Source organism: Macaca fascicularis, chromosome 11, assembly GCF_037993035.2.
Source record: "Macaca fascicularis isolate 582-1 chromosome 11, T2T-MFA8v1.1".
In the NCBI taxonomy this organism is placed as follows: domain Eukaryota; kingdom Metazoa; phylum Chordata; class Mammalia; order Primates; family Cercopithecidae; genus Macaca; species Macaca fascicularis.
In genome coordinates this window covers 80,078,236-80,105,802 of record NC_088385.1, presented here as the reverse complement: position 1 = coordinate 80,105,802, position 27,567 = coordinate 80,078,236, and the positions used below count along the sequence as shown (strand labels likewise).

General features: G+C 36.6%; 1 long non-coding RNA gene across 1 annotated transcript in view; it reads right to left on the bottom strand.

Annotated features, from left to right (window-relative positions):
- The window catches only part of LOC123567547 (uncharacterized), a 93,766-nt gene extending 81,893 nt beyond the window's left edge, over positions 1-11,873 (bottom strand). Inside the window, exon 1 of the long non-coding RNA XR_006690548.2 lies at positions 11,770-11,873. This is a non-coding gene — a long non-coding RNA (uncharacterized lncRNA). The remainder of the gene's footprint in view (positions 1-11,769) is intronic.
- Between the last annotated feature and the right edge of the window lie 15,694 nt (positions 11,874-27,567).

Sequence of the window (27,567 nt, the reverse complement as noted above, 5' to 3'; positions counted from 1 at the left end):
CACCCCATCAGTCTTACAAAGGAAGCAGCACAGATTCAGAATGTTTAAGAAACTTGTCAAACTTTGCCCAGTCTGAGCATATAGTACTGAAGATGAAAACCTGAAACTTCTGCTTCCAGAGTTTTAAAATTTAACCTTAATCTTTTGCTTGTACCCTGTTTTAATCCTGAAGAATGATTTAAATTGTACATGTCTATCACCTTAGTAATCTAATGATAGAGATTCTAAGGCAGATACATCACTAACACAAAATCATGCCATGTAGTCCATTGGGTATTGTCCAGTATATCTGGCTGGTACCCAATTTCCAGTAAATTTAACTTTTGTTGAAGTATTCAAAGTGATGGACATGTTAATTAGCTTGATCCAATCATTCCACATTATATACATATATCATATATGTGTAAATATATACAATTATAATTTGTCAATATTCAATTACATTTAAAAAAAGAAAAAAATCACAATCACAGGAAAATATTTGTAAATGAGCCATGATATTGGTTTGGGGTCAGTTATCTATGAAAATAGTCTCTGTTAACTTTAAAAATCAGTTCCACCAAACTACACTGCATGTAATAGATAATCCACAGTTAATGATCAATAACATTATCTGGTTGCTTGCAGATTCTGATTTCCTCACATTTGTCCAGCTGCTGATTTTAAAAGGAATTTGCCTTTCTATTTAGTGAAGCAATATGTGGAAAACTATTTTGTAAATCAATTTCTCAGCTCTTTCCTCCTGCTGGAGATGTAGCTTTTAGGGGCATATGTGAAATACTGGGCTTGCTTCTCATTATCACCTGCTAATTACCTACTGTGAAGAATGTATTACCTGATAATGACACATGGTAAAACTTTGATCAAAGCTTTCCCTGGTACACAGAAGTAACAATGTGAATGTCTTTGTTTTCGGCGACTACGTTGTCACAAATGGGGGAAAATTTTAGGGGCATCTAATTCCATAAAACCACCATTTCCTCTGTATACCCCCCAAAAACATGTAAGAATCTATTTTTTTTTTCATCTATGAGATCATGAGGCAAAAAATCACCTTCATATGAAATCATTAACAATCTGAAGTAATTAAATAGACATGGCTTTGGAAAATGTTGGGCTGTTTAATTACATTAGCCAAAAATCATGAGACTCTGCATGGTATTCACACCTGTTGCAGGCTGTATATATGTATGCCTAAGTTAGCATTCATGGTAAGATGCAACAGGCTTATGCCAAAAGATGTTTTACTGAGGCACACATCCGCATGTGGGTATTTGACTACAAACATGGTAGAAGGTACAGAAAATTTTACTCTACTTTCAAAATTAACTTAAGAGAGTCTAGTAAATTCAGATCCAAATGTAAAGACAAATTTAACATAAGACCCTAACTAAATCTGAACTGACAGAACTTAGAACTGTGAAGAGGCTATAGTAACATAGAAGGAAAAAATGTGGTATTGGTGTTTGTAAAGTTTATCATAAGTTAATCATGGTTTTTTTTCATGAATTAATCAACTACTAAAGCAAAGATGTTTCAATAATAACTATTTTTAGAGAAACAAACCAAAAGAAGGATTACTATAATTTCACATTTTTATCAACTTGGAAGTTTCTTATATGTTAGAGTAAGCATCATTCTCCAAGCAAGAATAAATACTGCATGCCACTGCGCTCTAGCCTGCATGACAGAGCCAGACCCCATCTCTAAAAAAAAAAAAAAAAAAGAAAAGAATAAGCCCCAGAGTTACCTAAATTTAAAAAAAAAATCCCCTCCCTCCCAGGCCCAGAATATGACTCACTAGATACTGGTACACTGTTGCATCATGTGGCTATGCATATTTACTGCAGGATTCGTAACACTAAAGCTGTTTCTCAAGCTGAAGAGTTTTCACTAATAGAAATGTTTGTCCTCTGAAATAAACTCTGTGGAAGAGGGAATGCCAGTGAAATCTACAAACTTATATTTTATTATTATTCGCCAGGTGTTTGTAGACCTGGGCTCTATGGAGAATCTGTAAATTGTATGTTTTTGCTTTCTCACTTCTTTCTACGTATGGCTCTCTCTTTTCTAGAAAGCAGTTTCATCACTGTGAAAATAAATGAAATTTAAAAACTGTTTGAACCCCAAAACACTTGAAACCTTGAGAGAGTGACTGTGAGCTGAGTCACATAACATGTTTGCTCATCTTCTTCTTAGATTATAGCTTAACTCTCTTCCTCATTGTTCTTGTTCTGTAAATGATTAGAAAAGACCAGAGACAGAACTTCTATATCCAATCACTGATCTTTGTTATAGATTAACTGCTTGCTTTATTGTCCTCTGCCTAACTCAGATCAGGTGTCACCCAAACAGGGTGTAGTGTAGAATGTTAAATATATCTTTCATGAAATAATCAATTAAAAAGATGACTTTGCCTAATCAGATTGTGATAACTATGTATTAGGCCTTACATAAAAAGATACTGAAATTCCGTTAAACTTCCGTTAAGCTTTCTTGAACTTTGCCTATATAAATTGTTAATCAAAAATAAAATTCTAAGCCCTTCAACTATCTGAATGGACCCTTCCTCTTGGCAAAGAGCATTCCAAAGATAACCTGAAAAACTAGCCACGATGGGAAGAGCGGGGTCAGACATAGCTTATTTTACCTTCTTCCCTTTTAGAGTTACTGATAGAATAGACTCTAAGCCTAAAAAGAAATATTTACAATTTATTCTTTCTGAAGCCTGCTACCTGGAGGCTTTGCCTGCACAATAAAACCTTGGTTTCCACAATCCCTTATCTTAACCCAGACTTTCCTAAGTATTTATACAACTTAAACTCTTTCAGCCAATTGCCAATCAGAAAATCTTTGAATCTGCTTAAGATCTGAAGGCCCCCACTTCCAGATGTTCCACTTTTCTGGACCAAACCAATGTACATCCTACATGTATTAATTGATGTCTTATGTTTTCCTAAAATACATAAAACCAAGTTTTGGACTGACCACCTTAAGCCCATGTTCTCAGGCTCTCCTAAGGACTGTGTTATGGGCTATTGGTCTGTCATATTTGGTTCAGAACAAATCTCTTCAAATACCTTACAGAATTTGACTTCTTCATTGATAAAACAATCCCAAAATTTCTATTTTTTAGAGCACTGACTTCCATGCTGTGGATCTGTGCTTTCTTGGATGGCTCACCCTCAACCTTTTTGCTAGAATATACTCTTTAAACCAGATTCCTACCTTTTTAATTTTTTAGGTTGACATTATTATTCTATTTAAATGCAAAGAACCTCTATCAGATGAAAAGAACCTCTATCTTTTCTTACACTATTTCTTATTTGAGTCCATTTCTGTTAGTTTTTCTCTCTCTCTCCTCCATAATCTGTGACCACTCATAATTTTATAGGTTATACCTATGTGCATTAAACTTTTCAATCAAAAATAATCTACATTAGTAATTTTCAACTTTCTAATGTTTTAACAAGCATCAGCATGGAGGGCTTGATTAAATTCAGCTTACTTGGCCCCTCATTCAAAATTTCTGATTTAGTAGAATTTGAAGTACTTCCTGAGAAGCTGCATGTCTAACAAATTCACAAGTGATGCTAATGTTACAGGTCTTGGACCTCACATTGAGAACCACTGCTTTAGCATACTAGCATATTTCCCTAACAGAAGAGGTACACAATTTTGACCAATTTTCCTATTCAATGAATTTTTCAAATTCCATTAGGCATTGCTTTTAGGTGAAAACGCTATGAATGCTTAAAGGTGTAAAATTATATATATATATATAGAGAGAGAGAGAGAGAGAGAGAGAGAGACAGCAACAAAAGAGTTATGGAGTTAAATTTAGGTTTGTTTCATCAATATAACTATAAGCCAAAATATATCTTTTTCCTGTATTCAATGAGTAGAATAAGATTCTACGAAGATTCTTCTAATCAGATTCTATAGTAGTCTTTTCTTTCACCCAATTTTATACATATATGAAACAACATCATTGCCATCATTTAATTTTTTTTTATTCCCAACTTTTATCTTAAGTTCAGGGGTATATGTCAGGATGTGCAGGTTTGTTACATAGGTAAACATTTGCCATGGTGACTTTCTGCACAGATCATCCCAGCACCCAGGTAGTAAGCCCAACATCCACCTGCTATTCTTCCTAATCCTCTCCCTCCTCCAATCCACTGCCCTCCACAGACCCCAATGTGTGTTGTACCCTTACACGCATCCATGTGTTCTCATCATTTACCTCTCATTATTAAGTGAGAACATGTAGTATTTGGTTTTCTGTTTCTGCATTAGTTTGCTAAAGACAATGGCCTCCAGCTCCATCCATGTTCCTGCAAGGACATGATCTTGTTCCTTTTATGACTATATATAGTATTCCATAGCATATATTTACCATATTTTCTTTATTCAGTCAACTATTGATGGGTATTTAGCTCGAATCCACATCTTTGCTATTGTGAATAGGGCTGTAATGAACATAAATATTCATGTATCTTTATAACAGAATGATTTATATCCCTTTGGGTATATACCCAGTAATAGGATTGCTGGGGCAAATGGTATGTCTGCCTCTAGGATTTTGAGGAATCAACACACTGTCTTCCACAATGGTTGAACTAAGTTACAAACCACCAACAGTGTACAAGCATTCCTCTTTCTCTACAGCCTCGCCAGCATCTGTTATGTTTTGTCTTTTATATAATAGCCATTCTGAGTGGTGTGAGATGGTATCTCATTGTTTTTGATTTGCATTTCACTAATGATCAGTGATGAGCTTTTTGTCACATGTTTCTTGACCACATGTATGTCTTCTTTTGAAAAGTGTCTGTTCATGTCCTTTACCCACTTTTTAATACAGTTGTTTATTTTTTTCTTGTGAATTTATTTAAGTCCCATGTAGATGCAATATATTAGACCTTTTTTCAGATGCATAGTTTCCAAAATTTTTCTCCCATTCTGTAAGTCGTATGATTACTCTGTTGATAGTTTATTTTTGCATTGCAGAAGCTCTTTAGTTTAATTAGATACCATTTGTCAATTTTTGCTTTTGTTGCAATTGCTTTTGGTGTCTTCATCATGAAATCTTTGTCCCTGGCTATATTCTGAATGGTATTGCCTAGTTTTCCTTCTAGGGTTTCTATAGTTTTGGGTTTTATATTTAAGTGTTTAATGCATCTTAGGTGATTTTTTTTATGTGGTGTTAGGAAGGGGTACAGTTTCAATTTTCTGCATATGGCTAGCCACTTCTCCCAGGAAATCCCTTCACCATTGCTTGTTTTTGTGAGGTTTGTTGAAGATCAGATAGTTGTACGTGTATGATCTTATTTCTGGGTTCTCTATTCTGTTCCATTGGTCTACGTGTCTGTTCTTGTACCAGTACCATGCTGTTTTGGTTACTGTAGTCCCATAGTATAATTTGAAGTCAAGTAGTATGATGCCTCCAACTTTGTTCTTTTTGCTTAGAATTGCCTTGACTATTCAAGCTCTTTTTGATTTTTACTTAAATTTTATTTTATTTTTTTTAATTCCATAAAGAATGCCATTGGCAGTTTAATGGGAATAGCATTGAATCTGTGCTTTGGGCAGTATGGCCATTTTAACATTAATTCTTCCTATCCATGAGCATGGAATGTTTTTCATTAGTTTGTGTCTTCTATGATTTATTTGAGAAGTTTGTACTTCTCCTTGAAGAGATCCTTCCCTTTCCTTGTTAGCTGTATTCCTAGGTATTTTATTCTATTTGCAGAAATTGTGAATGGGTGTTCATTCATGATTTGACCCTCTCACTTGTTTTTTTTGCATATAGGAAAGTAGTCATTTTTCACATCGTTTTTGTATCCTGAGACTTTGCTGAAGTTGCTTATTAGCTTAAGAAGATTTTGAGCTGAGATGATGAAGTTTTCTAAATATAGGATCATGTCATCTACAAACAGGAATAGTTTGACTTCCTCGCTTCCTATTTTAATGCCATTTACTTCTTTCTCTTGACTGATTGCCCTGGCCAGAACTTCCAATTCTATGTTCATAAGGGGTGGTGAGAGAGGGCAATCTTGTCTTGTTCTGGTTTTCAAAAGGAATGCTTCCAGCTCTTGCCTATTCAGTATAATATTGGCTGTGGGTTTGTCATATATGGCTCATTATTTTGATGCATGTTCATTTAATACCTAGTTAATTAAGAATTTTTAACATGAAGTACGTTGTATTATATTGAATGCCTTTTCTGCATGTATTGAGATAATCATGTGGTTTTCATCCTTATTTCTGTTTATGCGATGAATTACACTTATAGATTTGCATATATTAAACAAACCTTGAATCCCAGGGATGAAGCCTACTTGATCATGGCATCTAAATTTTTTGACATGCTGCTGGATTTGGTTTGCTAGTATTTTGTTAAAGATTTTCACATTAATGTTTATCAAGGATATTGGCCTGAAGTGTGTTTTATTTTGTTTTGTTTTTTCATGTATCTCTGCCAGGTTTATTAGCGTGATGCTAGCCTCCTAGAAAGAGTTAGGGAGGAGTCCTTCCTTTTCATTTATTTAGGAATACTTTCAGTAGGAATGGTCCCAGCTTTCCTTTGTACTTCTGGAACAATTTAGCTGTGAATCCGTCTGGTCCTGGGCTTTTGTTTAGTTGATAGGCTATTACTGCCTCAATTTCAGAACTCATTATTGGTCTATTCAAAGATTTAATTTATTCCTGTTTCAGTCTTGGGAGGGTGTATGTGTCCAGGAATTTATCCATTTCTTCTAGATTTTCTAGTTTATGTGCATAGAGGTGTTTATAATGTTTTCTGATCGTTGTTCGTATTTCTGTGAGGTGAGTGGTAGTATCCACCTTATCATCTAATTGTGTTAATTTTAATATTCTGTCTTTTCTACTTTATTAGTCTAGCTAGTGGTATATTTATTTTATTGGTTTTTTTTTTTTTCCAAAAAAAAAAAAAAAAAAAGAGAAAACAGCTCCTGGATTGGTTGATTTTTTGAATGGTTTTTCATGTCTCTATTCCTTTCAGTTCAGTTCTGATATTGGTTATTCTTCTCTTCTGGTAGCTTTGGGGTTTCTTTGTTTTTGGTTTTCTAGTTCTTTTAGTTGTGATGTTAGGTTGTTAATTTGAGATCTTTCTAGCTTTTTGATGTGAGGATTTAGTTCTATAAATTTCCTTCTTAACAATACTTTATCTGCATCCCAGAGATTCTGGTACATTGCTTTTTTTGTTCTCATTAGTTTCAAATAACTTCTTGATTTCTACTTTAAGTTCATTATTTACCCAAAAGTCATTCAGGAGTAGGTTGTTCAACTTCCACAGACTTCTATAGTTTTAAGTGAATTTCTTAATTTTGAGCTCTAGTTTGATTATGCAGTGGTCTGAGAGACTATTTGTTATTATTTCAGTCATTTTGCATTTCCTGAGGAGAGTTTTAGTTTAGATCAATTTTCAATCAAGTGTCGTGTGGTGATGAGAAGAATGTATATTCTGTTGTTTAGAGGTGAGACTTCTGTAGATATCCACTTGACCTATAACTGAGTTAAGATCCTGAATATTTTTGTTAATTTTTTGTCCTGATACTCTGTCTAATATTGTCATTGGGGTGTTAAAGTCTCTCACTATTATGTAAGAGTCTAAGTATTTTTGAAGATCTCTAAGAACTGTCTTTATGAATCTGAGTGCCCCTTTATTCTGTGCATATATATTTAGAATACTTAGCTCCTCTTGTTGAATTGTTTACCATTATGTAATGCCCTTCTTTGTCTTTTTTGATCTTTATTGGTTTAAAGTCTATTTTTTTCAGAAACTAGGATTGCAACACTTGTTTTTTCTGTTTTCTATTTGTTTAGAAAATTTTCCTCCATTCCTACATTTTGAGACAATGTGTGTCTTTGCATGTGAGGTGGGTCTCTTGAAGACAGCATACTGATGGGTCTCAGTTCTTTATCCAGCTTGCCAGTCTCTGTCTTTTAGTTGAGGCATTTATCCTACTTACTTTTAAGGTTAATATTGATATCTGTGGATTTGATCCTGTCATCATGATGTTAACTGATTATTTTGCAGACCTGTTTATGTGGTTGCTTCATAGTGTCACTGGTCTGTGTACTTCAGTGTGTCTTTGTAGTGGCTGGTAATAGTTTTTGCTCTCCATATTTAGTTTTTCCTTCAGGAGCTCTTGTAAGAAGGTCTGTTGCTAACAAATTCCTTCAACATTTGCTTGCCTGAAAAGGATCTTATTTCTCCTTTGCTTATGAAGCTTCATTTGGCCAAATATGAAATTCTGGGTTGAAATTTCTTTTCTTTAGGAATGTTGAATATTGGACTTCAATTTCTTCTAGCTTGTAGAGTTTCTGTTGAGTGGTCCACTGTTACTCTGATGGGCTTCCCTTTGCAGTTGACCCCACCTTTCTCTCTGGCTGCCTTTAACAATTTTTTCTCATATTTCAACCTTGGAGAATCTGATGATTATGGGTGTTGGGGAAGACCATCTCCTGATGTATCTTACAGGGGTTCTCTGGATTTCCTGATTTTGGATCTAGCCTATCTAGCTAGGTTGGGGAAGTCCTCTTGGATGATATTCTAAAATATGTTTTCCAACTTAGTTCCATTCAGCCTGCCTCTTTAATAACTCAATCAGTTGTAGATTTGGTCTCTTTACATAATCTCATATTTCTCAGATATTTTGTTCATTTCTTTTTATTCTTTTTTCTCTATTTTTGTCTACCTGTCTTATTTCAGAAAGACGGTCTTCAAGCTCTGAGATTTTTTCTTCTGTTTGGTCTATTCTGCTATTAATACTTGTGATTGCATTGTGAAATCCCCATAGTGAATTTTTTTAACTCTGTCAGGTTGATTAAATTCCTCTCTATACTGGCTATTTTGTCTGTCAGCTCCTGTATTGCTTTATCATGATTATTAGCTTCTTTACACTGGGTTACAATGTGCTCCTTCAGCACATGAAGTTTGTTTCTATCCACATTCTGAAGCCTACTTCTGTCATTTCAGCCATGTCAGCCTCAGCCCAGTTCTCAATCCTTATTAGGGAGGTGTTCCAGTCATTTGGAGGAAAGGAGGTACTCTGGCTTTTGGAGCTTTCAGCATTTTTGTACTGATTCTTTCTCACCTTTGTGGGCTTATCTACCTTTGATCTTTGAGGTTGCTGACCTCTGGATGGGGTTTTTGTGTGTGTTTTTTGTTGTTACTATTGTTTTTGTTTGTTTGTTTTCCTTTTAACACTCTAGTCATTCTTCCAAAGGGCTGCTGTGGTTTGCTGGAGGTCAGCTGCAGGCTCTAGTCACCTTGGTTTTCCCAGCACCTGAATGTATCACCAGTGAAGGCTATGAAATAGCAAAGATGGCAGCCTTCCCCCCTTTCTCTGGGAGTTCTGTCCCAGGCAGGTACTTACTTGTTCCTGGGCCAAATGCACCATTAGGAGGTTGATGGAAACTCCAACTGGGAGGTCTCACCCAGTCAGCAGGCATGGGATCAGGTACCTACTTAAAGAAGTGATCTAGCTGCGTTTTTGTAGAGCAGCTATGCTGTGTTGGGGATCCTTTAAGCCCCTGATCAGTTTGGCCTCTCCAAGGTCCACTGGCTAGACTGGCTGACATAATTCATATCTGACTGAGATGCCCAAATAGCAAAAGAAAGTTCCCTGGGAACCTCCTCCCAGGGAGAAATTGGAACTCTATCAGCAATAGAGCATTGGTCAGAGTGGCCAGAGGTCCCAGCTGGGAGCACATGCCCAGGGAGAAGGAATGGATCAGGGTACCATTTAAGTCTGGCTATGCATCAACAAGACAGCTGTGCCATGCTGGAGAACCACCTCTGCCCCATTCAACTTGGACTCTCCAAATCCTGCAGGTTGGAATGGCATGTCATTTAAACAACAAAGGTTGTGGCCTCTTCCTCCCCCAAGGCACTCTGACCCAGGCAGAGATATGAATTATGTCTGTAGAACACAGATAGGCATGGCTGGAGACCATGGCTCAGAGGAGGAATGAATTAGACTTCTGCTTACAGAAGCTCTCTGGCCATGTTTTGGTAAAGTAGCTGTGTTGCATTGGAGGGATCTCTTCCTCATCTTGACCACTTGGACTCTCCAAAGCCTGCAGGCTGGAATAGCTGAGTCATGCAAACAGCAAAAGTGGTGGCCCACTCCTCCCCTCAGGAGCTCCATCCCATCTCAGGCAGGTCCTGTTGTGGGTGTCTGGCTGGAATTCCAAGCCAGTGGGTCTTATCTTATGAGGTGCTGTGGAAGTGGGGCCTGTAGACTGACACTGCTCAGACCCCTGGATTCATCTTCCTTATTATCAGTATATATGGAGCTCCTGCCTTGCCTGAGTTGCAGTCACCTTTTGTCAGGTATCCCAAGGCCAGAGTATGTAAAGCTCCTGGGTCCCTGTCAGTGACTGACCAGCTGCTCTGCCTAGACTCCACACAGATCTGTGTGTTGGACCCAAGGCGCTGGTTGAGTGGGCTCAGGAGGGGATGTCCTGATCTGAGGGTTGCAAAGATCAATGGGAGAACTGTAGTTTCTTGGGGTCACATATTCACTCATGGCTTCCCTTGGGTGGGGTTGGGGGTTCTCTTGGCTCCATGTCTTTTCTGGGTGGGTGATCACCCTGACTAGCTTTTCTTTGTTCTCTGTGAATCACATTGTTTCTCTTATTAGTCTCATTGTGAGTACCTGAATATTTTAGATGAAGGTCCTGTATTTACTCACCCCTTTTGTTCCTCTCTGTGACTGCCACACACCGTAGCTGCTTCTAATCAGCCATCTTGGCCCCCTCCTAGCATTATTTTTAATATTTTTGCCAATAATTCCTGAAAACTGCAAAATTCTTCAACAGGATTTGAAGCTCTTAGCACTTCAGAATAAATCAGTTTATATTAACATATATGTAAACATTCTTTAAACATCTCCTGTTTAAGATGCTAATCAATGCATTGGTCTGACATTAAGATTGTATTTTTAAACCAATGTATACAGATAATTATTGTGGCATTAGATTTCAGTGTATTAACAGACTAGGAGTTTGGGGCATAAAATCACCATCAATATCAATTAGTCCAAGAAACCTATATTAGAGACAAAATTATTAAATTTGAGGCTTGGCCTTGTCGCCCATTTATTGATTATTCTAAGATAATATTTTAGCTGCTCTGAACATCATTTTATTTGTTTGCAAAAAAATGGTATTTTTGTAAGAATTAAAAGGATACGTGTGTGTAAATATATATTATAGTAATTATCTCATAATGGAGATTTGCTATCGTTTAAATATTTGTCTCTTCTAAAACTAATGTTAAAATTTAATCCCCAATGTGGGCAGCATTGAGAAGTGGGGTCTTTAAGAGACAATTGGGTCAGGAGAGTTCTGCCTTCATGAATACATTAATTCATTTCTGAATTGTTAGATTAATAGGTTACTTGATTAATGAGTTATCATGGGAGAACTGGTGGCTTTATAAGAAAAGGAAGAAAGACCTGAGCTAGTACAATCATTCCCCTCTTCATGTGAGGCCTTGTGCTGCTTTGAGAATCTGCAGAGTCCCCTCCAGCAAGAAGGCACTCCCTGAATGCAGCCCTTTGACCTTGGACTTCTCAGCCTCCATCACTGTAAGAAATAAATTCTTTTTCCTTATAAATTACCCAGTTTCAGATGTTCTGTTTTGAGCAACAGAAAACGGATTAAGACACCATTCCACAAAACAATGTAATAATAAATGGAATAAAATTAATTAATAAAATAAAAGTTTTTCCCTACCAGTGAGTGGAGAAACTGAGGTTAGAGTTTCGTTCCTCCTCAGGTATATCAGTGATCCTTCTTTTAAGTCTTAGGAAACTCAAAAATCTAAAAAGTTTATCACCTGAAAGAAGAACAAGGTGTTAGACATAGTGATGTGCACCCAGATCCCCATTCAAAGGATGTATTGCCTCAGCTGTCAGTTCCTTCAAGGATAACCTATTCCTCAATGTTACACTTTTCCCTGGGAATCTCACATACAAAAGGTAAAAGATATGGCCAGTTAGGCCAAATTCAGAAAAATATTGAGGGTTCAACTTATTTTGGAGATCCAGGTGTGGGTACCTAAAACTACCATTGACCTACCGTAGAGCTCTACTTCTCCCTTTGCCCTATCCTGTTTCCTTCAATTTGTTTCATTGGCATTGATCCCAAGGGCACTCCCTACAGTCATTCTACTCACAAAACTCCATTGCACAGCTGTCTTTTCAAAGAACTCATCCTCCACCACCGAAACAGGAGCTGAAGCAGTAGCCTCAATAGGAGCATCAACAGTTTCATAAATTCTATGTGTTGATTATCTACCATAGATCATTGCCTATGCTAGACTATTTTATCTCAAAATAATCTTTCATCACAAAAATGTGCCAATTACATTACCCTCACCTTGCCATTCACAACATGGAGGCCCAAAGGTATTAAGCCCAGTGGCAACATCCCATTAAATGAATTTAAAATGGGAAAAGAGTGACAGGATCAAGGAATAGTTGAGAAAGAATAAAGTATTAACTTAGTGGGCTAAGACTTTTCTCGCAAACCCAATTCTCTGTTACCAGGATTGTGTTTTCTCTCACTCTACCTCAAAAAAAAAAAAAAAAAGTGCTTCTTGATTGGTTGATGAGCTTTCTTTTGCATATGTTCTGTCCTATAACTTTTGTCACTGTAGTAATAGACAATGAAAATCTTCATTTTTTAATTTAATGAACTAACATTTATTCTGCATTTATGATATTCTGGTATTATCCTAGTTATTAGGGTTATGGCATAGAGAGAACAAAAAACACAAGGTTTCTGCTTTTATGGAGCATGCATTTTGATGGTGGAAAATTTTAAAAAAAAGTACATAAATAAGCAAATAGATCTTGTATGATAATTCATAAATGCTATAATGAAAACATATTAGAGGAGTATAAAGTGCAGAGTAATATGTGCAAAATCACACTCAGTGGCCACTTAACCAGTTACATGGTAAAGATATTTTTTTCATCTCTACTGTCAAATAAAATCTGGCTTTTTTCAGTCTTTTGTGCTGAGCATGCTTTTCCTGCAACAGGAGGGAAAAAAAAAAGCAAGCTGTTTCACTTGCTTGGGATGACCTCTTTTCCTTCTTACCCTTCAGATCACAGGTCAATCAACACTGCCACAGAAAAGTTTTGTTTACCTTAATGATAAGGTTAAACTCCTCTATTAAAGAAGACTGTGACTGGGCCGGGTGCGGTGGCTCACGCCTGTAATCCCAGCACTTTGGGAGGCTAAGGGGGCCGAGTCACGAGGTCAGGAGGTCGAGACCATCCTGGCTAACACAGTGAAACCCCGTCTCTACTAAAAAAATACAAAAAATTAGCCGGACGTGTTGGCGGGCGCCTGTAGTCCCAGCTACTCTGGAAGCTGAGGCAGGAGAATGGTGTGAACCCGGGAGGCGGAGCTTGCAGTGAGCCAAGATGGCGCCACTGCACTCCAGCCTGGGCGACAGAGGGAGACTAGACTCCATCTCAAAAAAAAAAAAAAAAAAAAGACTGTGACTGTGTAACATTGCTCATAAACACAGATTACATTTGTTTGAATGTTTATTGTTGCATGTTTATTTGACTAAACTTCAAGCTACAAGAGTAAAGTAGTAATTTTGTTGTTTTTACTTACTTTCATATTTCTAACACCTAAGAAAGTGCCTGGAATATAATAAGAACTCAATCCTTTATGTACTAAGTATTGTATTCAATACTTGGTATACAAAATAATAAACAAATAAGTAAAACTGAGTCCCAGACCTCAATGATCTCACAGTATAACGTGAAACATCAACATACAAGTTCAGCATAAATTAGGTGCTCTGCTAGAGTTAAGTTTTTATACTGAGTACATTTTTGTGTCTAATAATTCTGGACAGTTAGATATTTGGAAGGATCTCTGTATACAAACATATATGCTCTCCTCTATGCCATATTGCAAGATACAGTTAAACCATTAATTTAAAAAATATCTATATAACTATGATGTCAATTGAATAATGTAATTGCTCTGTAAAGTTTATACTTACCTTCTCTTTAATATTTAGTCCATTGACAAAGGTATTTTAAATAGCAGTGATTCATGCAAAGATGTGTAAACTTAACCTTCAAATTTAAAGTGTCACTCTTATTGAGAGAAAAGTTAAATTATCCCTCTTTTTCTTCAATTGGACAATAAAAGCATAACTTCAGACTACAAAACAATAAAAATAATTTCTGAAAATATTAGTTGTATGGTCATATAGAAAGCATAACATACAGAGACTACCAAATCCAGACACAAGAAACAAATCCTATTGTAATCCATCCTACTTCCTTTCAATTGTGTAGCAACTAGATCATATCTTAGGGATGATATGTTTAAATTATTCAGGATGGTGCTTTTCCAGCTAAAATCAAAGTTTAATTCATTCTACACTCTACACACACCAACATCAAGAGATAAATACTTTTTATATTATTTCTTGGAATTTTCATTTTTCACTGCAGCCATCAGAATTTCTCTCTAAATCATTATGACAGTAAATTGTCTTTCTGCAAGTGTCCAACAAAAAAATCAAGGAAGCTTACAAAAGGCATGATTTACTGGCATGTAGGCATAAAATAAATCTACCGTGTTTTCTTTTTTAATGAAACTCAGATGAATATAATGTATCATGGAGTTACAGAAAATGGGAGTAGTAAGTTTCCTTCAGATAAATCTGGTGAGTGTATTGATTAATTGACTTAGTTAACTAAGTAGATCAGCAATTCAATGGCAAAGCTATATGTAAAAGTGATTTCCCTAAACTTGTAATACTCTGCAATTTTACTAACATGATGGTACTTCCACAAGTATTTATTTCATTGTACTGCAAAAGTCCTTGCAATATTAGGAAAAATATTTTCTATATTTCACATAAAACAAATAATTTGGGGATAGATTAATAGATCCTTAGAGGCAGTGTAAAACACTATTTGAACTTTTTTAAAAATCAAGAACAGTTTACTTTCTGTTTCATCTTCTCTAACCTAGTAGCAAATACACTGAGAATTTTTATGAGATCATCACTTCATCCTCTATGAACAAACATCTAAAATTATGTGATATTATGTTTCCTACCAGGCAACAAGACCATTCACAATTGTCAGGATAGTCTCATGCAGAAATGCTGAAATCACAAAAACAAAGCAATGGATATATATCTAGCCATATTAATTTATTTTGTGTTCTTAATTTTTGCCCAAATCTTATTGTTTATTTTCCTGTTAATGTCTACATTAATAGAAAAATTGAAGTTTTTAAGTTCCTTTATAACAAAATTAATGTACATGTTTATACAAAGAGTTTTTGACTCTTTTGATGAGTTTTTTTTGAAACTTATGAGGATTGATGTCTTCAAAACAAGGTAGTATCATGTCCTAAACATTTACCCATTGAGAAGGGATCATTCAAAAGCCTGTTGGCCTCTCCACTGTTCTGCGAAACCCACTTACAGCACTAAATTAGAAAGTGATGATGGATTAATAGATTAGGTTTGTTGTTGTTGTTCATTTGGGAATGCAGTTTAAGTCCTGTTTTCCAGACATTGAATCGGTTTAAAATAATTGGTGACTTTAGATTTTCACTTAATGGTATGATCAATTAAAAATGTATCTAGATTCATTGTAAGATACATCCAGGCCAGGCGTGGTGGCTCACACCTGTAATCCCAGCACTTTGGGAAGCCAAGGCGAGCAGATTGCCTGAGGTCAGGAGTTTGAGACCAATCTGGCCAACATGGTGAATCCCTATCTCTACTTAAAATACAAAAAAAAAAAAAAAAAAAAAATAGCCAGGCGTGGTGGCATGCATCTGTAATCCCAGCTACTTGAGAGGCTGAGGCAGGGGAATTACTTGAACCAGGGAGGTGGAGGTTGCAGTGAGCCAAGTTCACACCACTGCACTCCTGCCTGAGCAACAGAGTGAGACTCTATCTCAAAAAAAAAAAAAAAAAAAGATACATTCACAGTGCAATTTGGGAGAAAGTGGATCTCACCATAATTGCGTTAAATCCTTCTGTTACATGAGTTAAGAGATCATTTTAATAATTGTATATATTTCTGGGTTTAAGTTTTAAATTTGATTTTTAATTAAATACAGGATTGTATGCATTTATTGGGTGCAGCATGTCTTAAAGTATGTAGACATTGTTCAGTGGATAAATTGACAAATGCATTACCTCACATAGTAGTCATTTTTGTGATGCTAAACTTAACATCTACTCTCTTAGCATTTTTACAAATGCAATATATCATCATTAACTGTTGTAATCAAGTTATACAAGAGCTCTCTTGAGTCGGTTCCACCTATCTGACTGTAAATAAGTGTCCTTTGACTAACATCTCCCCAAACCTCCCTGCACCTAACCACCTCATCCTCTAGTAACCACCATTTTGCTCTCTCCTTCTGTGAGATCAACTTTAAAATAATTGACGTGGGTGAGATTATGCAGCATTTGTCCTTCTGTGCCTGGCTCATTTCACTTAACATATCCTCCAGGTTCATGTGTGTTGCAAATGACAGGGTTTTCTTCTTTTTTATCATTAAGTAGTATTGCAGTATCTATAGACCATAGTTTCTTTATTCATTTATTTGTTGATGGGCACTTAGGTTGATTCCATATCCTAATTATTGTGAATAGTACTGCAATATACATGGGGTGCAGATATTTTTGGACATACTAATTTTATTTACTTTGGATATAAGTGAGATTGCTGGGTTATATCATGGTTCTATTTTTAAATTTTAGAGATACTTTATACTCTTTTTCACAATGACTGTACTAATTTACATTTCAACCAACAGTGTGCAAGAGTTTCCACATTCTCTTCAACACTTATCTTTTGTATTTTTGATAACCATTTTAGCAGGTGTGCGGTGATGTTTCATTGTGATTTTGATGTATGTTTCTCTACTGAATAATAATATTGAGGATTTTCTCATATATTTGCTGGTTTTCTGTATGTATTTTTTTGAGAAATGATTACTCAGGTCTTTTGTCTACTTTTTAATTGGGCTATTTGTGTTTTGTTATTGAATTGTCTGAGTGCTTTATGCATTTTGAATGTTAACCCCTTACAGGAGTACAGTTTGCTAATATTTTCTCCCATTCTTTAGGTTGTCTCTTCACTTTCTTAAATCATTTTCTTTGCTAGGAAGAAACTCTTTAGATTGATGTAATCATGTTTGTCCATTTCTGCTTTTATTGCTGGAATGTGTGAAGTCGTTTGCGGAAAAAAATATTGTTTATACCAATGTCATGGAGACTTTTTCCCTATGTTTTATTTTAGTATTTTCATAGTTTCAAGTCTTACACTTAAGTCATTAATCCCCTTTGAATTGATTTTTATATATGGTGAGAAATGAGTGCTTCATTCCATTCTTGCACGTATGGATACCCAGTTTTCCTAACACTATTAATTGAAGATATTTTCCTTTCCCGATTGTGTATACTTGACAATTATGCAAAAGTTAGTTGGCTCTAAATGCGTGAATTTACTTCTGAAATCTCTATTCTATTACATTGTTCTGTATGTCTGTTTTGATGCCAGTATCATTCTGTTTTGGTTACTATAGCTTTGTGATATATTTTGAAGTCAGGAATGATGCCTTCAGCTTTGTTAGTTTTGCTCAAGAATGCTTTGGATATTCAAGGTCTTTTGTGGTTACATACAAACTTTGGGACTTTTTTTTTAAATTTCTGTGAAGAATGACATTGGTATTGTGACATGGATTGCATTGAATCTGTAGATCACTTTGGGTAGTAGCAATATTTTAACAATATTAATTTTTTCAATCCATGTCATCTTCAATTTCTTTCATTAATGTCTCATAGTTTTCAGTGAGAAGATATTTCAACTCTTTGATTACATTCATTTTTAAGTATTTTTATAGCTATTGTAAATGTGTTTGTTTTCAGGATTTCTTTTTCAGATAGTTCATAATTAGTGTATAGAATTCTACTAATTTTGGTATGTTGATTTGTATCCTGCAACTTTACTCTATTCATTTATTTGTTCTAAGCGTTTTTTTAGTGAAGTCTTTAGGGTTTTCTATAGATAGATCATGCCATATCCAAACAGAGAAAATTTAGCTTCTTCCTTTCCAATTTGGATGCTCTTTTTTTTTTTTTTTTTTCCCTTGCCTAACTGTTTTGGCTAGAATTTCTAGTACTGTGCTAAATAAAAGTCTTGAAGGTGAGCATCCTTATATTTCAACATATCTTAGAGAAAAGGCTTTCAGCTTTTTCTGTTGATTATGATGTTAGCTGTGGGTTACTCATATGAGGCCTTTATTGTGTTGAAGTAAATTTCTTCTCTCTATGATTTGATGTAAGTTTTTAAGGTGAAGGAATGTTGAATTTTGTTCAATGCTTTCTCTCTGCATATATTAAAGCAATCATATGATATCTTGTACTTCATTCTGTTAATACCATGTATTGTGATTATAGATTTGCATGTGTTGAACCATCTTTCCATTCCTAGAATAGATCCCCCTTGATCATAGTGAATTATCTTTTTTGAAAGTGCTGTTGAATTTGGATTAATAGTATTTTGTTGGGGATTTTTAAAAAAATCTATGTTTATCATGGATACTGGCCTGTATTTGCCTTTTTTGTTGTTGTGTCTTTGGTTTTGGTGTCACGTGAATGCCGGCGTGGAAAATGAGTTCAGAAACATAACTTTTGCTTTAATTTTTTGGAAACATTTAAAAATAATTGGTGTTAGCTTTTTAAAAAAATGTTTGGTAGAACTCAGCAGTAAAGCAATCAGATCCTGGACTTTTCTCTAATGGTAGAGCTTTCATTACCTATTCAATCTCCTTACCTGTTGTTGATCTGTTCAAATTTTCTATTTTTTCATAATTCAATTTTTATAGGTTGTACATGTCCAGGAGTTTTTCCATTTTGTCCATTTTTTTGGTATTCAACTGTTTCTAATAGTTTTTTATAATCTTTTTTCATTTCTATGGTCACAGTTTTAATGTCTCATGTCTCATTTTTCAACTCTGATTTTACTTATTTCAATCTTCTTTTTGTCTTATGTAACTAAAGATTTGTTAATTTTGTTTACTTTTACAAAAAACAGTTGTTTATTTTGTTGATATTTTATATTAATTTTCTAGTCTGTATTTCATTTATTTCTACTCTGATATTATTTCCATCCTTGTAGTAATTTTTGACTTAGTTTGCTATGGTTTCTCCAGTTCTATGAAGTGCATTGTTAGGTTGTTTATTTGAGATCTTTCTTCTTTTTATGATATAGGTATTTATTTGCATAAACTTTCTAGTTAGGATTGCTTCTGTTGTATGCCACAGGTTGCACTATGTTGTGTTTTAATTTTCATTTATCTCAAAACATTTCTAAATTACCTTTTTAATTACTTTATTGACCCATTGATTATTCAAAAGCATGTCACTTAATTTTCATGTATTTGTGGATTTTCTAAGTTTCTCCTGTTGTTATTAGTTTTACTTCTTGATGGTCAGAAAATATATTTGATATAATTTCAATATTCCTAAATTTGTTAAGATTTGTGCCTTAACGTGTATTAGTCAGGGTTCTCTAGAGGGACAGAACTAATACGATAGTTATATACATATATATGTAAAGGAGGGGTCATTAAGGACTTATTAACTCACACGATCACAAGGTCCCACAATAGGCTGTCTGCAAGCTGAGGAGCAAAGAAGCCAGTCCAAGCTCCAAAGCTGAAGAACTTGGAGTCCAGTGTTTGAGGACAGGAAGCATCCAGCACAGGAGAAAGATGTAGCCTTTCTGCTACAAGGATAAGCCAGTCTGCTATTTTCACATTCTTCTGCTTGCTTTTTATTCCGGCCATCCTGAAAGCTGATTAGATTTTGCCTACACAGAATAAGGGTAGGTCTACCTTCCTGAGCCCACTGACTCAAATGTTAATCTCCTCTGGCAACACTCTAACAGACACACCCAGGATTAATACTTTGCATCCTCCAATCCAATCAAGTTGACACTCAGTGTTAATCATCACAAGTCCACCCCTTGTCAACTTGAACCCATACACATCTCCTGAGATCATACACAATCTTCAAATAAATACAATGATAAGATCTTAACTATGATTAACATAATACAGCTATCCTTTGTACAACTGGAACACAACAATCCCCAATCCAAATGCTATTACATAGTTAACACTTAAATGCTAATATGAAGTCAATAAGTCTTATGTTATACGATAAGGATAAAGGAAATAAAATGAAGATATTTTCTTAGTACAAGTATATACATTCACAAACATGTTTATAACAAAAGAAGAAGGAAATACTTATGACAATTACAGTCCTCATTTGTACAGCTGGTTATGTGATCGGAACTGGTATTGATGACTACCTTCTTCTACTACCCATTCTGATTCCCTTTGCTTTCAGCAAGCACCTCAGCAAGTCCTGGCTTTTTTCCTGGTGGAGTGACCCAAACATTATTTCTTGAAGGGTCTGGGCTATTTGTAGTCCTGCCTGGATTAGGGTGTTGTAATTTCCCATTGACCTTAATCACAGAATGGTAATACTAAGAGACTACCCAAAGGATCTCCTGTATTCCACGCATACTCTTTCTTACCTCCCTTGTGAAGTAGTGGACTAATTTCCCCTTGATACTCCAGGTCAGTCACCTCAGCCAACACTGTAACTCCCTTCTTAGCTTGTTGACTTAAAGGTAAGAGGAGCCCAAATTGTCCAGGTGGCAATATTAACTTCCAGTTTAATGGAATTGTTGTTGTGTTTCCTGGTGACAGCATTCCTCCCTCTGGAACTAAAACCTCTAGACTAGCAGAACATAATGTTGTGGGAACAGGAAGCAAAAGTTTTGCTAGTGGATCACTAGCGGTGATGGTGAGTGGTGCCACTTCCACTTCCATCCATCGATTCCTGGACCCGTGAAACCTGGATAAGGGAGAAACAGTACCATATAGTGTACATTGATTTGGAGCATACACAGACTTTTGGAGAACTTTGTCCCAGCCTTGCAAAGTATTGTTACCTAGTTGGCACTGTAATTGTGACTTAAAAAGGCCATTCCACCGTTTTATCAATCCAGATGCTTCAGGATGATGGGGAATATGGTAAGACCAGGGAATTCCACGAGGATAAGCCCACTGCTGCACTTCTTTAGCCATAAAGTGAGTGCCTTGTTCAGAGGCAATGATGTGTGGAATACCATGATGGTGGATAAGGCATTCCATGAGTCCACGGATAGTAGTCTTGGCAGAAGCATTGCATGCAGGATAGGTAAACCCATATCCAGAGTAACAGTCTATTCCAGTGAGGATGAACCTCTGTCCTTTCCATGATGGAACAGATCCAATATAATCAACCTACCGCTAAGTAGCTGGCTGATCTTCCCAAGGAATGGTGCCATATCAAGGGCTCAGTGTTGGACTTTGCTGCTGACAAATTGGGCACTCAGCAGTGGCTGTAGCATAGTCAGTCTTGCGGAATGAAAGTCCGTGTTGCTGAGCCAATGAGTAACCTCCATTCCTGCCACTCTGGCCACTTTGTTCATGGGCCCATTGGGCAATGACAGAGGTGGCTGGGGAGAGGCTGAGTGGTGTCCATAGAATGAGTCCTCCTATGCACTTGATTATTACAGTCGTCTCTGCTGAGGTCCCCCTTTGGTGAGCATTCACACGGGATAAAAATCTTCACAGTTTTTCATCACTCAAAGATGTTCATCCTCAAACCTCTTCTCCAAATTTATTTATTTATTTATTTTTACCAATTTTCCAATCCTGCTTTTTCCAAGTCTGTGACTAATCAGCCAAACTATTGGCTAGCGTCCATGATTCAGTATATAATCTTGCATCTGACCATCCTTCCATGCAAAGTGCACAACTAGGTGTACTTCTTGAAGTTCTGCCCACTGGGAAGATTTCCCATCACCTCTGTTCTTCAGGGATGTCCTAGAAAGGGGCTGTAGTGCTGCAGCTGTCCATTATCAAGGGTAGCGCCTGCATATTGTGCAGAACCATCTGTGAACCAGGCCCTAGTCGTCTCTTCCTCTGTCAATGGATCATAGAGAACACCCCATGAAGCCATCTTCACAGGGTAGGGGAGAGAAGTCAGAGTGGCAGGAGCAGAGACTGTGGACATTTGAGCCACTTCCTCATGTAACTTATTTGTGCCTTCAGGACCTGCTCAACTCTGATCTCGTATATACTACTTCCATTTGATGATGCAATGTTGCTGTGCACAACTCAGTTTATGGCTAGATGGGTCAGAAAGCACTCAGTTCACGATAGACAGTTCAGGTCACGTGATGACCCTTAGTCAAATGTTCAGTTTCTACCAAAGCCCAGTAACAAGCCAAGAGCTGTCTCTCAAAAGGAGAGTAGTTATCTGCAGAAGATGGCAGGGCCTTGCTCCAAAATCCTAGAGGCCTCCACTGTGATTCACCTATAGGGGACTGCCAAAGGCTCAAAACAGTTTCCCTATCTGCCACTGCCACCTCAAGTACCATTGGATTTTCTGGGTCATATGGCCCAAGTGGCAGAGCAGCCTGCACAGCAGCCTGGACCTGTTGCAGAACCTTCTTCTGTTCTGGACCCCATCAAAACTGGCAGCCCTGAAAGGGTCACTCAATAAATGAGCCAGAGGAACACACCCAAATGAGGAATGTGTTGCCTCCAAAATTCAAATAGTCCCATTGGGTGTGTGCCTCTTTCTTGGTTGTAGTAGGGGCCAAATACAGCAACTTATCCCTCACCTTAGAAGAAATATCTCAACAGGCCCCACACCATGAGATAACCTAAACATTTTACTGAGGTAGAAGGTCCCTGAATTTTAGTCAGATTTTTCCCCATCCTCTGGCATGCAAATCTCTCACCAAAAAGTTCAGCGTGTTTCCAATTTCTTGCTCACTGGATCCAGTCAGCATAATGTCATCAATTTAGTGAACCAGTGTGATATCCTGTGGAAGTGAAAAGAGATTAAGTTTTCTTCAAAGATTATGAAACAAAGCGGAGAGTTGATATACTCCTGAGGTAGGACAGTAAAGGTATTTTGGTGGCCTTGCCAGCTGAAGGCAAATTGCTTGTGGTGGGCCTTATGGACAGGAATGGAGAAAAAGGCATTTGTCAAGTCAGTGACTGTGTACCAGGTATCAGGAGATGTGTTAATTTGCTCAAGCAATGAAACGACATCTGTTACAACAGCTGCAATTGGAGTCATCACTTGGATAAATGTATGATAACCCACTGTCATTCTCCAAGATCCATCTGTCTTCTGCACAGGCCAAATAGGAGAGTTGAATGGGAAGTTGTGGGGATCACCACCCCTGAATCTTTCAAGTATTTGATGGTGACACTAATCTCTACAGTCCCTTCAGGGATGTGATATTGTTTTTTATTTATTATTTTTCTAGGTGGAGGAAGCTCTAATAACCTTCAATTGGCCTTTCCCACCATAATAGCCCTTGGCTTACCAGTTAGAAAGCCAACTGAGGGGGGCGGGGGTTCTGCCTGTTGCTAAATATGTCTATGCCAATTATACATTCTGGTACTGGGCAAATGACCACAGGATGAGTCTGGGGATGCACCGGACCCACTGTAAGTCGAACCTAAAACTTCATTAATTATCTGACCTCCATAATCCCCTCCTTTAATTGGAAGACCACAGTGATGTTTTGGGTCCCCAGGAATCAATATCAGCTCAGAGCCTGTATCCGATAGTGTCTGAAATGTCTGATCATTTTCCTTTTCCCACTGCACAGTTATCCTGGTAAAAGGCTGGAGGTCCCATTGGGAAAGGATGGGAGAAAGATTAACAGCATAAATTGTCATAGGGTAGTGGGATCCTTCCTCAAGGGGAATTGGCCTCCCCTTCAATCAAGAGGTTCTGGGTCTGTAAACTGACTCAAGTCTGGAAATTGATTGAAGGGCTATGATTCTCTTTTCTTATAATTCAAAATAGTATTTCATCCACTCAACCTGGAAGTATTCTGCTTATATAAATTAAGTAGGAATGCAGTAGGCTTCCATTCTAGGAATACTGTGATTAATTAGCCAATGCCAGAGTCCTACACTATTATGTGATTGCTGCCTTGCCTTTGCTGTCCATTACAGTAGCTACACCCTCCTTGCCTTTGCCAGTTGAGTCCCAGCACTTGGCCTCTACCACCTTGGGATTCAATTATTCCCATTGCATTTAAATTTTGTAGTTGAATGACTGCAGTTCTTACTGTTAGATCAGACATACGGAGAAGAGCAATTACAGAGCTCTTCAAAGATGCAGGTGCTGCTCTCATAAATCTATTTAGCAAAGCATTGATTAAGGGTATATCTTCTGGACCCTCCCAGCTGGGATGAGTAGGTCTAAGTGACTAATCCACTCCCACATCCCAATTTCCCTAAGCTGTTGGATTCCTTCCTCTACATTAAACCAAGGGAGATCAGGCATTTCCAGTTCACAGTGGGCCATCTTTTAATCCATGTTTTAGCTAACCAAGCAAATAAGCTATTAGAACCTTTTTTTAACTCCCCAAGCTGCAACATTAAATGCAGATTCCCTATTGAGTGGGTCCAAACCAATAAATTCAGCCTGATCCAATCAATGTCCTCACTTTAACAGTAGACACCTGGCAAGGCTGTACAGGCACATTTTGTTGCAGGTCAGCCACTCACTGATAAGTGCTTGTGTCTGTTTTTCCACAATTTCAGCTTTTATTTTCTACAGGAGATAAGACTCTTACTCAGGGCAATGTTAGCAGATTTGAGGCTCAGTGTCTGCTTCTGAAGCTTGGAGTTAGAATCCCTGAGTTTATCATTTTATTTCATCACTTTGTCCAGTGAACTTAAGAGTAACCATCCAACTTCATTATGTTCCTTGGTTCTCTACATATAGTCGAAAATATTATATAGAGAGTCACTAAACTCCTTGCCTCTTATGAGTGGTGAATCAGGAGTGCCAGATGCATTTATTTTGCATAAATCTCTTAGCAGTTTACCCCAAGGACTATCAGTGTTCTCCATACTATTAGAGGTAGAGTCCTTAGCATTTTGGGGTCTAATCGTATTAACCAGTCAACTCCAGAAACCCCAAAACCAATCAAAGAACTTTTTCTTTTATATTCTGTTCCTCTAGAACCACTCCTGGTACCAAAGTCTGTATCAGTCAGGATTCTCTAGAAGAATAAAACTAAAAGGATATATATATATATATATATATATATATATATAGTGATATCAAGTTTATTAAGGAGTATTAGGTCACAGGATCACAAGGTACAACAATAGGCCATCTGCAAGTTGAGGAGCAAAGAAGCCAGTCCAAATCTCAAAACTGAAGAATTGGAGTCCGATATTTGAAGCAGGTAGCATCCAGAATGGGAGAAAGATGTAGGCTGGGGAGATAAGTCAGTCTGGTCTTTTCATGTTCTTCTGCCTGCTTTTTACTCTGGCCACAATGGCAGCTGACTAGATTATGTCCACCCAGGTTAAGGATGGGTCTGTGTTTCCCAGCCCACTGACTTAAATGTTAATCTCCTTGGCAACACCTGCAGAGACACAGCCAGGATCAATACTTTGCAGCCTTCAAACCAATCAAGTTGACATTCAGTATTAACCATCATAGTATGTGATCTATCCTGGAGAATGTTGCATGTGCAGTTGAGAAGAATGTGTATTTTGCAGCTGCTGGATGGAATGTTCTGTATATGCCTATTAAGTCTATTTGTTCTAAAGTGTAGCTTGTGTCTGGTGTTTTCTTGTCAATTTTCTGTCTGCATAATCCATTTATTGCTAAAACTGGAGTGTTGAAGTACCATAGTATTATTGTATTGTAGTCAATCTCTCCTTTTAGAGCTGTTAATATTTACTTTATACATTTAGGTGTTCTGATGTTGGGTGGATTTATGATGTTGGGTGTTCCTGATGTTGGGTGTTATATCCTCTTCTGTAATGACCCCTTCATCATTGTATAATGAACTTCTTTGTCTCTCTTTGCAGTTTTTGACTAAAAGACTATTTTGTATGATATGAATATAGCTCCTCCTGCACATATCCGGGTTTTTTATTTGCAGGAAATATTTTTTCCATCACTTCACATTCATTCTATGCGTGTCTTTACAGTTGAAGTGAATCTTTTGTAGGCAGCATATAGTTGGGTCTTGTTTTTTGTTTGTTTGTTTTAATCTATTTAGCCAGTCTATGTCTTTAATTGAAAAACTGAATTTATCTACATTCAAGGTAATTATTGCTAGGTAATTACTTAATTGCTGCCATTATGTTAATTGTTTTCCAGTTGTTTTGTAGATGCTTTCCTTATTTTCCTCTCACTGTCTTCCTTGTGGTTAAGTGATTTTTCTGTAGTTGTATGTTTTGACTCCTTGATCTTTTTTTGTAAGCATCTATTATGGGTTTTTTACTTTGCAGTGCCATAAGGCTTACAAAAAATATCTTATAGCTATAACAGTTTATTTTCAGGTGATAATGATGTGTCAATATAGGCTCAATGTACTGATATTGTAACACATATATCACTCTGGATAGTGATAGTAGAGTGAGGCTGTGCATGTGTGGGAAGGTGAGTATATGGGAACTCTCTGTACTTACCATTCAATTTTACTGTGAATCTAAATCCAAACCTTCTTTCAAAAATAAAGTAAAAAATAAGTTCATACATACTTTTAATAGTATTTTTGAGAGACAGAGAATATCAACCTATTTTCAATAAATACACATTACATAATTATCATAATATAAGCTAATTTATTTAAATGAATTTCTTTTATTCTTGTACATATATATGCATCATTGCAATGAACATGTTTATATCTAGGGTAAATTCCTAGAGGTAGAACTATTAAGTCAGAAAATTGCATATTCTAATCTTTTGATACATACTGCTCAATTTTTTCTACAGCATTTATTTATAAGACTCAGTTCAAGCTTTATACTTATCTTATTTTGTACTGTTATAATTATTTGTTAGAATTGCTTATAAGATTGACAACATTCTAGACATTTTATTCATTTCTTTATTCCTTCAACTAAAATGTCTAGCACTGGTGTATGACTAGTGGTGTCATGTAACCTATATCCAGCCACAAACAAAAGCAACATAAACCGCTATCCTCATAGAACTTATACTGTAGTAAAGGGAAAAGCAATTAAAAAAATAAACAAAATACAAAGTATGTTAATTGATATGGTTTGGCTGTGTCCTCACCCAAATATCATCTTGAATTGTAGCTCCCATAATTCCAAAGTGTTGTGGGAGGAAACTGGTGGGAGATAATTGAATCATGGAGGCAGTTTTCCCCATACTGTTTTCATGGTAGTGAATAAGTCTCATGAGAGCTGATGGTTTTATAAGGGGAAACCCCTTTCACATGGTTCTCATTTTCCTTTGCCTTCCATGATGTAAGATATGCTTTTTCCCTTCCACCATGATTGTGAGGCCTCCCCAGTCACCTGGAACTGTGAGTCATTAAAGCTTTTTTTTCCATTATAAATTACCCAGTCTTGGGTATGTCT